General features: G+C 33.9%; 1 non-coding gene across 1 annotated transcript; it reads right to left on the reverse strand.

Annotated features, from left to right (window-relative positions):
- Nucleotides 1-9,393: 9,393 nt before the first annotated feature.
- Nucleotides 9,394-9,475, reverse strand: TRNAS-AGA (transfer RNA serine (anticodon AGA)). The gene has a single exon. It is a non-coding gene; the product is annotated as a tRNA-Ser (tRNA).
- Between the last annotated feature and the right edge of the window lie 4,977 nt (nucleotides 9,476-14,452).

Consider the following 14,452-nt stretch of genomic DNA (forward strand, 5'->3'; position numbering starts at 1 on the left):
TGAAATGGAACTTCACTTAGGTAAGTTCGTTTAATTTCTAATTGTACTTCACTGCATAGTCTCTTCAATGATAATGTTGACATGTAGATGTTTAGAGATTTGTAAAATAACGAGCCTATTAACCAAAATACAAAAACATTTAAATCCTACTATTTTTAAAATTCCTAATTTAATATATTATCTATTTAAATATTAATTACAGTTATCAAGTATACGTTTGATGTAACGTCTCTACTACAAAATTGAACTTAGATCTGATCCATTTAGCTATCCTTCTAAGAGGGGTCTTAACTGACACTCATATGTTTAGACGTCAGCGTAGCAGCGTGGTAATGCGTGCTCTCTAATGGTATGTATTGTAAAAAATGATATATCAATGCCATCATCTTCCGTGGTTGATAAAATCTAGAAACTGTCGTCTGGAAGGTCACTGTATTATAAGATTACATAAAAGAAATAAACTTATTCTTGCAACTCTCAAGTGTTACTAGGCCTATCTAGGTAATTTTATTAAGGATGTGCTGGACAAATACTATGATTACTATGAAATAATGGTAATACTAAATTGTTTGAACACTGGTTATAGTAAGGTTTAAATTCATGTGGCAATTTAATATACAATATCTTCCGACAAGCAATTTGGTTAATATACAATAATGTTATTATTATGTTTATGTATACTTTTTAGAAGTCTCGACTCAGATGTAGGCGAATCGGTAGTAATAATGGCATTCACGGGCTTACACCAAGTGAACGTCATAATATATACGATATCTATTGTTTTTATATATTACTTATATATTATTATTGTTTTTTTTTTTTTTTTACTATATGAGTGAATAAATTATATTATTATAATCAAAGATTTTATATTCTCGACCTGAGGTCGGTTTTTTTTTTATGAATGAGGTACGGACTTACGCCAAGTAACCTGATTCATGTGTGTTTGTGTGATTGGAGTGAGTGGTGATGAGTGTGTTTAGAGTATTGTGTATGTTTGTTTGTGTGTTGTGTGTTGTGGTACGTGTAGATGTATTCTGTGTGGCTGTGTTGTGGAAAGTGTCCTGATGTGTTTGAAGTGTAAGGGTAGATGGATTCAGAAAGCGACGAACTATAGAACAGGTATCGATAACTATTGATTTTTGCATGGATACGTATGTATTTTCGTGGAGGTCTAGTAATTTAAGTGCAGTTTTGAGTGTTTTAGGTATTACACCGGTGGAAGAGATAACAATGGGGATGATTCTAACGGTTTCTTGGTGCCACATTTGCTTAATTTCATCAGCTAAGGGTATGTATTTTTGGATTTTTTCTGTATGTTTTTGTTTTAGGTTGTGAGTATTGGGCACTGCAATATCTATGAGAAAAGTAGTTTTGGTAGATTTCAAAGTAAGAGTAATGTCAGGTCTATTGCTCAGGATGGTGCGATCGGTTATAATGTCTCTGTCCCAGTATAGTTTAGTAGTGTTGTTTTCTAAAACATTTTTCGGTTTGTATTGATAATAAGGTGTGTATGATTCCAATAGCTTATGTTTAAGAGCGAGTTGTTGGTGTATATGTTTTGCAACATTATCATGGCGATGTGTGTATTCTTTATTGGCTAGTACACTGCAGCCTCCTGTAATGTGGTCTATGGTTTCTGTTGTTTGATGGCATAACCTACACCTATCTGTGTCTATTGCTTCTTTGAGGATGTATTTAGAATAGTTGCGAGTTTTAATAATTTGGTCCTGTATCGCTACGAGGAAACCTTCTGTTTCCCCGAATATATTGCCTTTAGTGAGCCATGTACATGATGCATTACAGTCTATGTGATCCTGCTCTAACTGGTGGGGATATTTACCATGGAGCGCCTTCTTTTTCCAGTTTTCTATTTTTTGTTCGTCTTTGAGAATTTTATGCTTTGGGTCAAATTCGCTATTGTTTAGTTGAAGAGGCGTTCCCGATATGTTTAGGTGGACTATTGCTTTATGTAAATCGCTTTCCTTGGCTTTCGTAAGGAAATATGTACGTAGGTTATCTATTTGTGTATAATGCAAATTTTTGATATCTGTGAACCCACGGCCTCCCAATTTTCTCTTGAGTGTGAATCTCTGTATTGCAGAATGAATGTGATGTATATTATGTGTATTACTTGCCTTTCTGGTTATGGTGTTAAGGGCTTCTAATTCAGTGTCTGACCATTTAATGATGCCAAATGAGTATGTTAATATAGGTATTGCGTATATATTATTATTATTATTATTATTATAATTACAATAACCAAAAAAAGTAAATAGTATTTTTTCATCATCTCCACTAAATAATATATAATATTTTACACTTAACTCGCTAAAAATATTTATACATCAGATGTAACTATCCCAAGTAATAGCATACTTGGGATATGGAGGATAGAAAACCTAAATATGCATTTTAAGAACAAAAATAATTCTAGATATATATATATATATGTATATCAAAATGAAAAGAATATTGTAACCAGTCTACAGATAGATCTAGTTATTTACACTGTTTAGGCCAAAATATTATAAGCACCAGCATCACGTTTTCATTATTGCGTCTAACATTGCTTGTAGAGCAACAAAATCTTGGGATTCGTGTATAGAAACGAAACGCTCCTCGAGGAAGCGAGTAACATACAGGGTAAAGCGTTGACGAAAAACAATTGGATTTAGATCTTTTTTTTTTTTTTTTTTTTTTTTTTTTAAATTCAAATGAGACCCAAAATGCAACCCTTCCAAAATGAAAGGTTTATTATTATTATTATTTTTTTTTTAATACTATTTTTTAGGACTGTCTGGACCAGTCTGGTACTACCACAAACTCCCCAACCGTTCAGAGATAATCTTTAACAACAATTATTTTATTAGAAATAAAATGAATATTTCCATTTAAATAGTATAACCTTAGTCATGACATGTAAGTCATACTTCTTGTAGGTTTCCTAGTAAATAAATCTATTTAAAAACCTTCAAAGTGTTAATTCGCAATGTATAATCTTGATTTAGTGATAGCAAATTCATTCTGAAATTATTGAATGTATTAGGGAAATAAAAACATTTTTTGGGTATTCAATAAATCCAATATGTGCCTTGATATTACGGTTAAATGTGGGTATTAAACATCATGCTGTATCTATATGAAATAACTGTGGAGTTGCCTACACGTATTAGGTTTCACCATGTTGAAGATGATTATTGAAAAAATATCTTTAAGCACAAGTAACGCTGCATTTAACTTTAAATAGTTGATCGGATTTGTTATTTAAATCAAATAACAAAAATACCGAGAATAATGACCATATGTTACATAACTGATTGTGTCCCGATAATAAAAATAATATGACAACTACCACCTGTAATTATATCTATCTGTAAGAGGGATAGTATTTTGATAAACATTATTAAAATTGTTATATATATATATACATATCTTTGCATTTATTGTAATTTTTATTTTTTAATATTATTATTATATATATATTTTTTTTTTATTTCTTTTCTTTTTATTTCACCCTTGTGTTGATTTTTAATCTTTAATCTAATGGTAAAGCAATTTGATTTTTTATTTATTTCTTGCTTGTATAATACAACCTTAACAGTTGTATTATTTCCAATTATCAAACTATATTTTAAGTAACCAATAAATCCTAAAGAATGATATAGCTTATTATGTCTATGATCCTAAATTACTAAGTGTCGTTATTGTTCCTTGTCCATTATTATGACATTTCAAATAGGAACTATGTTATATAAATATATAACTGACACAATGTCCCTAGATCTTAATCAGTTATGTATGGTCTTGTATCTTTTAAAAGGTTAGTAAAAACATAAATATAGTGTTCTGCTCAAACCAAAGGAAAGAACTTGAAATGCATAGAATTTCCATTTAACCATAGACATGTAAACACTGTTTAAGGTAATCATGAATTAGTATCCAAATATGCTTTCTTGAAAACAATAGTAAGTAGTGAGTGGAATGCCAGGCTTTATTTAAAGCTCAAGATTAAGACCAAGATATTCAATATAAACCAACATCACCATCATCAGGTGTTGGTAAAGTAAAAATATTGTAAAAAATTGGTTAAGAGTAAACAATATGTTACCACTGATGTGAGAAGTCTTTCTACACACATACCGAGTATATTTTGAAAAAATCTTCATTCCTTGAGAATAATGAGTTTAAGTGTTTATACAAATAGACTCTTAAAGCTAACCACTTGCAAAGCTTGGGTCAATAGTTATTTGTTACAACTGGTCTTTAAAATTATAATTATAATCGACCACATTGTTAACCACTCACCTAAAAATCTGTTGTGATTGAAGATTTATTCCAAAGGAAACTTCGATCAAGCCTTTCTGTGACACAGGTATTTGTGCATGAGGCTTGTTGTAAGTCAGATAATGACCCTATTTGGTATGAGTATCTCAAACTTTTGGATGAAGTTTATCATAGGATGAAGTGTAAATATCTTCGTTATATTTGTTATTATAAAATATTGTACTATATATATATATATGAATTGAACAATCATTGTTTCTTAAACCATTTTTCCGATCATTTCTTCCAGTACTTGTACTATGAAATTTCTTCTTATTATTTATTATACATAATAAATGACCAGCACCAGTAATAAGATAATTGATAGCAAATTATCTTTATAAAGGCAAATAATTTAAAATTATTAAGAAACAATCATGTCAAATGCTCGAGAGCAGTAAGCATTCGCCTGATGTGGCATGGCTTTTGACTCTTTACAGCTACAATAGTAACTGCGACTTGTGCAACTTTTAAAGTCTAATCATGTGTTATCCGTCCCACAGTTTCCTAGAGGCTAGTGTTCTTCCTTTAAACTATTTTTTCTTTTAGTCTATCTATCACCATCTAGATAGATAGATAGTTCCTTTAGTAAATTACTCTTTAATATGCTGATCTACCTAGATACCAAATTCTTATGAATGGTTAAACCAAATTTAGGTTCTTCTAGAGTATTACAAAAGGATATAAATTGTCATCTCTATATCCTGTATCATGTACATTATTAATCTGAATGATTCTTCAATAAAATGTTCATTCATTAAAATCATTACATCCACTCGATGGTAATAGTTGTGTCTATCTACTGATTATTAGTATTTTGTTATATGGGTTATTTACCCAATGTAAAGGACATAATACCCTATTAGAATGGGTGAATATCCGTTGTATCCGTCTACTTAATAGTAGTATCTTGTTATAGTTGTTATATAGGTAAATATCCAATATGTAAGGGTCCCTTATTTGAACGGATGAATATCCATTAGGTATATTCTACTCAATAGTAGATTATTTTATGTGAGTAAATACTCAATATAAACAGGTTAGTACCCACGAACGGGGCTAAATAGCACCCTATTTCTTGTAATGTAGGTAAATATCCAATATGTAAGGGTCATAACCTTATTTGAACGGGTGAATACCCATTAGGTATATTCTACTCAATAGTAGATTCTTTTATGTGAGTAAATACTCAGTATAAACGGGTTAGTACCCATGCACGGGGCTAAATAGCACCCTATTTCTATGTTCATAGCTTTATATAAGCGAGATTTATATAAGGATTTAAATAAGCGAGATCACCTAAATAGGTGACAAGCTTAGTTAATGAACATAAGACGTCAAATTCCTTGCTACAGAACAATATGGTAATCTAAAAATCCTTTGCTTGGAAAAATATATATGTAAAAATTTACCTTGTCATTCCTCATTAATATATAAGATTGTCATCTTATCTTTAATAAATGAAAATAATACATTTTCAATTTGCGACGGCATTCGTAATGGCCGCCTAGTACAAGTCTTCAGAATAATTTCGTCAAAATTCTTTACTTTCCATTGTAACTTTTCTGCACAATATATCACACCTACGTCTTTTATAAATTATTAATTGAAATATTTGTTATAAATTAACAATTTTTACTATAAATTACTTATTTTATTTCTTATTTTGAAAAATCATAAATGTACACAGGCTGCACGAAAAACGATAATGACATTTACCGGTAGGGGGCGCTATAAGTAGGTTGGATATTGTTTTAAATTATTTGAATTCGAGGTTTTTAGCTCTGAATATACGTGACACAAGGCTGGCGACTGGCGGTGTACTACATGTCAACATTATCATTGAAGAGACTATGCAGTGAAGTACAATTAAGTAAAGTTATAAATTATATTTAAGGAAAATAAATAGGTAAATGTTGAACGTTATCTGGTTAATCGAAGGCTGCTCGGACTAATCACACAGTTAAACCAATCTCTGATTGCGTATGACATGCTTGATTAACTTATTAATTAACTGTTGTTTCAAAACTAATTGTCCTATCTCAACTTCATTCAACCAGTACTTATAATTTATTTGCTTCAGTTTATTCATTTTGCAGACATTTCTCAAAGCTCATTCTGTAATAATTTCTATGTACCTAACTGTAGTACAAACAATACAAGCATATATGCAGTAGGTACGCACTGCGCCACAAACTTGATAAAACCATATAAGATGCGTATCGCGTTACCTGTAACCTGTCACCAACACGGCAGATCGGTAAGCCCCAACCTGAAGATGCATACACTCTATAAAAATTGCGTAGTTTTTATTACACTGTCTTATTGTATTGTTACGAATTACGATTTTTTAGAAATTGTTGACCACATGCTTGTACTAAGAGAAGAGGGGGTATTCAAATACCAAAGCGAACCTTATTTTTTTTAAATACATACTAAGTATTTAAAAAAAAATAAGGCATAAACAAAGGCTATTAACTAAAGACGTGACTTATCGTTCCCAAGGCGTAAATCATTGTACCCATACTTAAATACTTACTGTACCAAATTATTTTAAAGCCTCTCCTTATTACGTCTTCTGTTATTCACGAGCTATATTGAAAAGAAACAGATAATAATAATAGAGACTATTGTACGAGACGTTGGCAACTAAGTTACTTTAAATGGAAAATAACTAGAAACAATTATATTATTACGAGTTACGGGAAGGCGAGTTGTGCGCGACTGCTTTGTTGTGGCGGCAGTCGGCGGCAGTCGGCGCGCCGCACTACCGGGAAACTAGGGACAATGTACCTACACCTTTTATCTATTAATGAATAGATTTGCAGCTGTTGGCGGCGATCCTCAAATTAGTCTTACTTACGGAACAAATATGTATTGTTTTATATGAATGATATTTACATAATTTATCTGTCGAGCTCGCGGTCCGTGGGAACTGTACTCGCATTCAAGGTGTCTGTTTATTTACGTAACAATTAACGAGACAACGGATTTTATTATAGTCAAAATGTTCCACGAAACTTATTTGTTTCCTAAAAAAATCCAAGCCTTATAAAGCGTTTCTATTATCGCCACGGCCTTTGTGTAAATCAACTGCTATAAGCCGTTGTAGCAGATCATTGATATGTATATATTTTAGTGCTTAAAATGTTGTAGGAAAATATGTAGGTACAATTCTTCTTCTTCGCTGAAGCTGATCTATAGAACAAAACAAGTTTTTATTGGATATGTATTATTTAGGTATTATTATATACAATCAAAGCCGTACTTAGAAAATTCTGTGAAAATCTGGCAAAATACAAGTATTGATCACTTATTAACGCACAACTGAATGTCGTACTGAATAGTGAAGAAGCACCCTTATAATCCGACCGAACTAATCTCACCCTACGTCCAACAGGTGTCCCAACGGTTTCATGGTAACGATAATGTTCAGCTCAAGTAATCCAGTAGTTACTTACAATATTATCATTATTCTCGGAAAACCCGAATCAAGTTGAAGCTTTTCTTAATGTATCTTTAGAGGGGTTCTCAATACGCTTCAGTGATGTTTTATAAACTAGACATCAGATTATATGCAATTGCATATTTGCATATGCATGAAACGCCACTTTTTTGGCATTACTGCATATTTTAGTACTTTTTCATTGATATCAGTAGTTATATGTATTCAGCGCATTGTTTTTATGGTTCATAACTGTAAGATTACAGTTGAGTGATGCCCCATTAATATTACATATTTCCCGTCCAATAAGCAAACAGTTGTAAAGATCATATTCAAAGTACCATAATATGTACGTCGTAGTTAAACCATATTCAAATGTACTATAAATATTACATTCATATTAAGATTAATTACGAAATACTAAAAGTTTAGATGACGTTGTCCTTGATTTTTCAGAAATTCACAAAAAATGAACGGTTGAATGAACTGAATTAAAAAAGGTATATTTTTTCAACTTTTCCATTTTGTTCATTGTTTTCAGTCACTTATTCAAAAAATGTCTTCATAAATATTGTTTTTAGTTTGGTAGATATTATAAAATGTTCTCATATGTTTACATTTTGGTAACATAAAAATATGGCTGGCAATTTATTATGGTTCGACAAAACTGAAAAATAATTCAAGATTTGTCGATAAAACTTGACCGTAACACCAATAACTAAAGACTCTGACACCATTGACTCAGACACCATTGACACAGCGGTGCATCCGTGGCCGACCTCAGGTAGGAATATCTAATCCTATCTGGGTTTGATTACAGATGTTCATGTGCGGCAGTAGCCACTTACCATCAGGTGGACTGCATGCTCGTCTGCTACTCCTATATTATTTAAAAAAAATAGCATTTTGTTGGTGCGTATAATCAGATCTAGATCTCAGACATAGATCAGTCTATTACTATCCTTATCCATGTATTTTTTTAAGATAAAAATAACGATTACTATATCATTACGATAATATTATAATTTCATCGATAGCCTGCCATAAAATGCGATTAAGTACCAAATAAGAAGCGAGTACATCTGCACTGATAGGTACAATGCAATCTGCTTTACTCGAGAGCCGGCGGCGGAGAAAGCGAAAGTCGCGAGACGTCCTGCGCAGGCGCTGCCGCCGTTACCGCCCGGCGTAACCAAATCCGGGTGGCCAGTGACGCTATGTAACATAATTGGACTTGGACAAGAGCCAAAAGGCACATGATAGGCGAACAGTACATCTTGCGGCGTGTCCCGTTATTAAATCCGTTAAAATGCCCGTTTTTTTTAAAGAATGTAAAGAACTACAAAAGTGTTCTTTGCAATATAACGGCTACATATATAATATATCATAAAGCACGGCTAAAATCACAGACCTGTATTTGTTTTGTACCCAAAATGATTTTTATAACAACTACAATAATACAACACGCCAATAATAGAGTCGATACGATGATAGAGTGGAGATTTATAAAAAATATTTCCAGCTTCTAGTTCCAGTTTGAGAGATAATTTAAAACCACAAAATCTTAAAAATTTATACATTTATTATTGAATAAAAATAAATCTTCAAAAATGAATTCACGTCGCAGTCGGTAGGATTCGAACCTACGCTCCCAGAGGGAATCTGATTTCTAGTCAGACGCCTTAACCGCTCGGCCACGACTGCTCTGACCGTCGGAGTCAAAAATACCATAACAGATATTCATGTATGTATCTCGTATTGTTTTGAGTGTTTTCTCTATAACAATATGAATAAAAGTATAGCTGTCATAGCAAAGTATATTACATCTTTAAGCTATAAAACCATCATTTAAAAATCCACTCTAACACTCCATATCTGTAAAATATTTTACAATTTTTAACAGATTTGTCTACCTCCCTAATAAGTTATGTCATTCACATTAAAAATAAGTAATTGCTACAATTTATTTTTATGTGGCATAGTGGCAATATATTTTCTGCGAAAACAATTGTGCAAAATTATTGACGAGGACGGATAACGCTTTAACGAGACCGATCCTAGGTTAATATGAGGAATAACAGTAAGCATAATAACATAAATAACAGTATCTTATATTCTAATGTAATACTATTAGATTATTAATTTCCTATAAATGTTCAATTTTCGTTATCGTCTTCGGAGGGGTGGGTAGATTATCGTCCGTCATTAATACTCAATCTATGCACATTTTGCCTGCCAAAGATCGAAATTTGACAATTTAAGCATAAATTCATTGTCAAATGTTGATCTTTGGTAGGCAAAACATTGGATATATTAATTATTAATAACGGGTGTATATTATCGTCATTAATAGTTAGACTCTACATTATCATCGTTATTGTATAGGTACAGGCAGATACTGTGAGACCGTTCCTTTCTTTATGTGGGTTCAATTGGGCTTTTGTTGGAGGCCAGTTGTGAGCTGTATTGATGCATCACAGACATCCGGGCCATTTACGACCGGTGACCGGTAGGTACGTACATTCGTGAAAAATAATACATAATAAGGCCATTTATAGATTTTTAGATTTATAGATTACAGATACGTGACGTATCCGACACGGGCCGTATCAATCAAAGTAATAAAATTCCATACACTGTATACGGAAGTATTTATATTTACGTACCGTGACGTTTCCGCACAAACACCGACGACACACGGTCGGCGCCTGACGGCTACATAAATACGTTCAAATATGTTCTGTCTCCTAAAGCCCATATCTTGATACCTTACATGTAAGTAGGTGTCAAAACACGGGCTTTGGGACACAGAACATATATGACACCTTACATGTATGTAGATAGATACCTACAAGGGGAACATAATACTAAACACCACCCAGTACTCGTACCCGCGCCCTTATTGCGTGTGGCTCGCACCAGCCGCACCTGACGCTCGGCGCAGTCGCATCACTCGACCGGAATCCGCCCGATAACCTACGAAGTACGAACGAAATACTTAATCACCACGATAATTACCTAAGATGCCAGTCGTGCGTAATGATTTATTAATTATTTCGCTCATTATTAGTGCGACCGTCAAGAAACGTAAGAAAAAGTATCCGATATTATGACACCGGTAATGTCGAAATTTGAAATCCCGGTTGGTAAAATTGTAATTAGTTCGTAATTACAGTGTCGGTTTCATAAAACCTTAGAGTATTAAACCAACACAGATTTACTAACACAGTAGAAAATTAAGAATATCTGTATGTCGGAAGCGTATTTCACAGACCCACATAAAATGAAGCAAACAAAAATAAAGCAAGAGCCTTCTTTCACTACCGTCACATTGCTTCTTGAAAGTGAAATGGTAGATGTTAAAATAATTTAAAAGATCCGTAATAGAAATATAACTTACCTTGATACCTACTTAATTTTGTAGGTAGGTACTTTATAATACTTTGCACTCTACAATATAAACGTATTATGTCAACATGATCAGCCTCGAGTAAATAGTATAATTTTAGTGTTGTCAATAAATTGATAGCAACCTGAATTTCGCTATCAGCGATCTGATGAACGCATTCGCGTCGCCGGCGGGAGATAAGTGTGATCAAAGGAGCTTGCAATTTATTGGGGTCAAGAATTGATGTAATGCACCAGCGAGGAGCCAGCGGCCGGCGTCGTGGAGCGCGGCGGCTGCGCGCGCGCACGATAACCGGGGAACGTTAAAAGCTCGGTTATCGGTGATGTCACCGCGCGCCGGCGCCGCGCACCTAACCTACTTATTGAAACGTCGTTGCCAGCTTCTTGGCTACTGCACGATATATTGCTACGATAAGTAGAGTGCTAACGAATAATTACTAATAGTTGGGTGGACAGATTCATGAAACAAACGAAACCTATTAGTAAAATAACGAACGAACATTGTCAACGCTTCTCCTTCGTTATAATAATTTGTTAATTACCTATTCTAAGAATAGCCGCAGAAAAAGCAGTGATAGTCTAGTAGATGAAACTCCGCCTCTCGATCGTGGGATCCGTGATTTTTCGAAGTTATGTACGTATTTAAAGCGAATGATCACTTGCTTTATCTGTAAAGAAATCATTGTGAGAAAACCTTCATAACTAAGAGATCTTCAAAGGTCTATGTGAATTGTGAAGTTCACCAACACGCACTTGACCATCGCGATGAACTATTGCCTAATACTTTTCATTCTGAGGGGTGATCCGTGCCGAGTAGGAACTCAAATTCCCAATGATGTACAATAATTAAAATATTTATTGGTAATTCCAACCCCCATTTCGTTGTACAGATATAATACCTACATATTTAAAGTATTACACGTATTCAAAAGCAAAGCGGGTTGATTGCGTGTCAGTTACGAAATATTTAGAAAATCCATTAGTCATTATTTATTTTATATCAGGAGTTCATCGCAATGTGATGTGGCGGAACTGCGACGTGTCGCTCACCTGCTCACACGGCCACCACGCTGCGTGCAGTACACCGAAGTAGTTAAGTACTAGTTCTAATTTGTTTATTGTCCGGCCACCGTCCTTGCGGGCTCGGGCATGATGCCGCCGAACAATGAAAGTATGAATAATAAAGTAGGCACCGAAGTGGTCGCCACAATGGCGGAGGAGCGAGCGTGCGTACCCGCGAGCGCGGCGGCCGCACAATACGATGACGACGATTACCGCATTCTCTTTGTCTTGCCACTACAAACAATAACATCGTGTTGTTATCGCCTTTAATATACTGATATATAATAATATCATGACAAAAGCATATAAATAAGTCTCATAGCTGCTTAGGAGACGAGAGACCACATCCACACACCATTGTGGGCACTGGTAGACTAAATTTACAATTTGAGTTAAGTTAATTAGAGGATATTAATGACAAAATATATTATTTCTTATCTTAATATGTATATATCACAATTAATTAAATTTACAAAATATAATCTATCTAACTATTTACAAACTATAAATCTATATACAACATATACAAAAAATATAATTTAAACAAAAAAAGAAATATTAAAACTTATGGAAATATAAAAAATTAAATATAAAACAATGAGTCCAAATCACTGCCTCCCGGTAGAGTCCCAAGAATGCTGGTCGCGTTGCCACGTTGTATGGCCAAACTGGCCATGACAAAATATCAATTACTAATGTACACCGTTCCGTCTGCTTCGTACTCGTAACTCGAAATCATGACGGGGCATGCAAGAAATGTAAGAATATTACCATGTCAACTAAACTACTAAGCTATTTTTTAGACATAATTATTTAAATAGTGTATACCTATTATTGTCTGCCCATGTGTGGTGCGGAAATAGAGAAACGTTTGTATTAAATTAAGACCTATTGATACCTATCTTTCACAATAAAGAAGATTTGATTTTAACTGATTTGTAACACTTGAATGCCATTTATCATTTATGTAGTTTATGAAGGTAAACTGATGAGTAGCCCATCTGATCCAGTGATCATCGCAGTTAGGTAATATGTGCCTAATACAGTAAACCGATTCTATAAGATCAGATTCTAAAATAAAATTACATGCATTTTTGTACAGGGATTTCATTTAAGGACGCCTCGGGTGTATTGGACTCTACACGTGTATTTCGCATGCCGCATACAAAGCAAAATAAAATAGAGCGTAAGTAGATTGATTTCACAACTTGTTATTAGTGTCATCAGATTGCACTCGCCCTGTACGAGCATGTTTTGGAAATAGCTGACTGCACACTCATCGGGGACCCGCTCGGCGGCCAACGGTCATTTTTCTGTGAATCACCGATTGTTAAGAAATCCTCTATTATCTGCAATTCAAATACTTACATTTGTATGTTTTGATTATCGTTAACTATAGTACCTATAACACTGTATAATTTCCTTTAAATTGATATTAATGATTAATTGGACCGATTTTAGTTTATAATAACCAGATGAAACACGATTGTTGTCGATTGTCGGTTGTGTCTTGAGGTAGGTACCCCGCACTTGACGTACTTGAAACGAACGACTTGATATTTGCAACGCCGCACTGCCTTCGGGCGCTAGCATTGGCATTCGGGGCATTCCTCGGCGAGCTGCACGTGTGTGCGTGCGCGCGGCTGTGTGACGCGACCTCGCCAGAGCCTGCGCCACCAGCCGCTATATAAACGAAACACAGCTATTATATGCAATGTTACACCTGCTTTCAAACTTCGACTGTTTATTCGGATTTGGACAGCCAGTTTAAGTTTCGTCTCTGAATCAATGACATTTTATACTAGACACGTTATACGCCCGCTAACTTAAGAGAAAACTTGAGCGAAACTGCTTTGATAGCACACATGCACGTTTTTTATTTTACTTACCTTTACTACATAGACAAATGTTCTATAAGGGACAGAGCTATTAGAACAATGTGATAAAAAAAGACAACTAGTGTTTGACCTTGCGTTTCAAGTCTACGCAAACGTAAATATTGACCATGGAATATAGTGACCAATGATTACTTCAGTCAAAACGGGACATCGATTTTTTTAAGTCAAATACTTTTTACTTGAAAAAATATAGTTAAATACTAAAAAACACGCTTTTATGATAAAATTAACTAAAAAGTAGAAAATAATTTTCAATCTATGAATCATTTAAGGAACAGTAAATAGTATAATTGTGGAAAAAATGTGGGGCGCT

This window comes from Epargyreus clarus, unplaced genomic scaffold (genome assembly GCF_041222505.1).
Source record: "Epargyreus clarus isolate Ecla_fem2 unplaced genomic scaffold, WU_Ecla_fem_2.2 ptg000026l, whole genome shotgun sequence".
NCBI classification, from domain to species: domain Eukaryota; kingdom Metazoa; phylum Arthropoda; class Insecta; order Lepidoptera; family Hesperiidae; genus Epargyreus; species Epargyreus clarus.